Genomic DNA, 2,901 nt, shown 5'->3' with positions numbered 1-2,901 from the left:
AAAGTCGGTCTCTACCTCGGTTAGGCTGCTTCAGGAAGGGAGAAACTCCACGCCGCCTGGCCTGGTGCTTTGTGACTAAGGATTGTCTCATGCAACCACGGTTAGATTTATCCAGTCGGAGTTTCCTGTTTATTTTTCCAAATGGGGGCCGACCTCTCTGTAACATTTACCCTGGGGATTATCAAAAGGACAGGGGAGATGCAGCCAGGAGCCAGTTCCTGCACCTTACTCACCCTCCCAGAATCCTCACCCCTGCATCTCAAGGGCCCCTCGGTGTTCCCTTATCCCGCCCCGCTGGGTCTCTGTCCTCCTTGCCCTGGCAGGCCTTGGAACAGTTTCCTTCCTGATTAGTTTGTCCATCCTACTTCCCCTGGAACCCCTCCTGGCCCCATGTCCTATGGGACACCTCACCGATCTTCCCCACCAAACCTCAAGGAGGCTTCCTGGGAAATACAGCCTCCAGACTCCTGTTAGGGAAATAAACATTCCCGCCCTGCTCCCACTTCTCTGAGCCCCTCACCCCCACCCGCTAGTCACCTTCTGTTACTCCAAACCCAGCCCGTAGGCAGCAACTTCAGTAGGAAGTGTCCTTGTAGGCAGCAACTTCAGTAGGAAGTGTCCTTGGCCTGGAGCACTTGAGTTCATTTCTTGCTAACCTGCGTGAGCCGTTTAACCTCCCTGCCTCCGTTTCTTCGTCTAAAAGAAGAGGTGATGCCTACATAGTTTCCTCTCCCCACTGGCGTACCAGGCACAGCACCTTTTAGTTTCTCAAGGGCACCCATCTCTTTCCTGCCTCACCTGCCAGGGGTGCTCTTTCCTGGTTTTCTGGGGTCTGGCTCACTTACTCTTTGGGACTTAGTTAGATGTCACCTCCCCAAAGAGATCTTTCCTGACCATTCTTAGCAGCCCCCTTCGCATCTTCTTCTTTATCACTGAACCCTGCTAATTTCCTTCATAGCATTTTCACAACTTATAAATGTAATTACATATATTTGTCTGTCCTTCCTAGTGAACTGCAGGGACCATGTGTGTATTATGCACCAATCTATCCCCAGTGCATTCAGAGTATGCATTCATTCGTTCATTCATTCATTTAACAATACTTATCGAGTGCCTGTTATATGTCAGGCAGTGTCTTAAATGCTTGGGATACATCTGTGAACAAAGACTGTGACTATTTGGGGAATGAGTGAATGCAAGACTAATTAGCCTCAAACAATTACAGCTGTGAAAGTGATAAACGAGAATGTATTCGCCTTACATTTGTATAGCACTTTACAGTTTACAAAGTGACTTTACATACTTCTTTGCTTATTCTTTCATTCACTCAATAAGTGTATCTTGAACACCTACTGAATGCCAGGCACAGTGCATATGGTTTCTGCCCCTCAAGGCTTTAGGGGCTAGTGAGGGGACACAGACAGGTCACCCAACAGTTGGAAATGCCTGTAGGACTTCCAGATGGGGAAATAGAGATCCGAGACCATTTTAGGGCCCCAGATTAGGGCGGGACAGGGTGTACACTGGATCTAGATGGAAGCAAGTCATTGGTAACTGTAACAGAGCAATTGCAGTGGCATAGAATTGCAATGGGGTAGAAGCCGGATGGCTGTAGACCCCAGAGTAAGGAACTGGAAATGAAGAGCGTGCCCAGATAATTCCAGAAGGCGGCCTGTGAAAGGAGAGGAGGAAAAGTGTCAGGCAGAGTGGGACCTGGGGCTCGAGAGGCTGGTTTTCAGATGAGAGCAATTGGAATGTGTTATATGTCAGGTCCCAGAGAGAAAAGCAGCGGGGAGACGGTGAAACGGAGCCACCAGGAAGTGAGAGTAGGGTTGCAGGAGGGAGTCAGGGGAGCAGGCCAGCCCTGGAGCGGGGGCTGCTCCTCTGGCCACAGAGGGCTGGGGGCTGGGAAGGAGGCTGAAGAGCACATGGCTGCAGTCCCTGTGGCTGACGCAGAGGCACAGCGAGGAAAAAGCCGGCACCCTCCAGAGGGTGCCACCAGTCAGGTGGGAGCAAGGGCAGGTGTGTGAGTCCCCACCTTACCCTGAAACATCTAAGGCCTCTGAGTGGTTTATGATTTGTTTACACTCAGCTGGCTGAACTTAGCCTCAAACCTGCATCTCCTGCCTCAAGTTCAGTGATTATGATCAACTCCTCCAGTAATAATTAACAGTAGGTGACTTTTATAGAGCTCTTACCAAGGCATGTGTACATAGTCATCTCATTTAACCCTCAGAACAACCTGGTGTGGTAGGTACACTTGTCAGCGCCATCCCCATTATACAGATGAGGAAACTGAGGCTTAAAGCGGTGAAGTAACTTGCCAGGGTCATAGAACCCATATAAGAAGTGACAGAGCCAGCATTCAAACCCAGGTTGTCTGACTCCAAGGCCCAAGTCCTCAACCCCTTTCCTGGGACTGTTAAGTTCCGTATTTAATTCCGTGCCCTTCATGTTGTGTACAAGTTTCAATTTCCTGAAGCATCTCTAAGGGCCACTCTAAACTTTTCCTTCTTTGGAGAGGGTGCCAAAGGTATGAGGAAGTTTCTCAAATATAGTGGAAAAATCCTTCTAGGGTAAGTGCCTGGCACACTGAAGATTGTCTGTATGATTTTTGGGCTCCCAGCACCAAACCCAGTCTCTTCCATCAGCAGGATAAGCGTTTGGCTGGCAGGCCTTGGGCCAAGCTGGCTTCATTTGCCTCCGCAGAAAAGCATTCTCACTGTCCCTGTCATTCCCCCAAACAGCCCAACCTTAACAGGGAAGGGACAATGCAGAGGCATGAAAGGAGTGTGTTCTGCTGCGGATTCCAAAAGAGCCTCTACAGCCTAAGCCGGGATGGCCAGGGTCTAGATCCGGGCCTCACCCAAGAAAAGCTTCTGCTTGACAGGGAGGGGGGTG

At 50.0% G+C, this 2,901-nt stretch overlaps 1 protein-coding gene across 2 annotated transcripts in view; it reads left to right on the top strand.

Annotated features, from left to right (window-relative positions):
- Positions 1 to 2,901, top strand: part of CAPN2 (calpain 2) — a 58,020-nt gene that overhangs the window by 527 nt on the left and 54,592 nt on the right. The gene's annotated exons all lie outside the window — the stretch shown is intronic.

This window comes from Neophocaena asiaeorientalis, unplaced genomic scaffold (assembly GCF_003031525.2).
Source record: "Neophocaena asiaeorientalis asiaeorientalis breed wild unplaced genomic scaffold, Neophocaena_asiaeorientalis_V1.1 scaffold430, whole genome shotgun sequence".
NCBI classification, from domain to species: Eukaryota; Metazoa; Chordata; class Mammalia; order Artiodactyla; family Phocoenidae; genus Neophocaena; species Neophocaena asiaeorientalis.
Note: the sequence above shows the minus strand (reverse complement) of the source record. Positions and strands in the feature narration are given on the sequence as shown.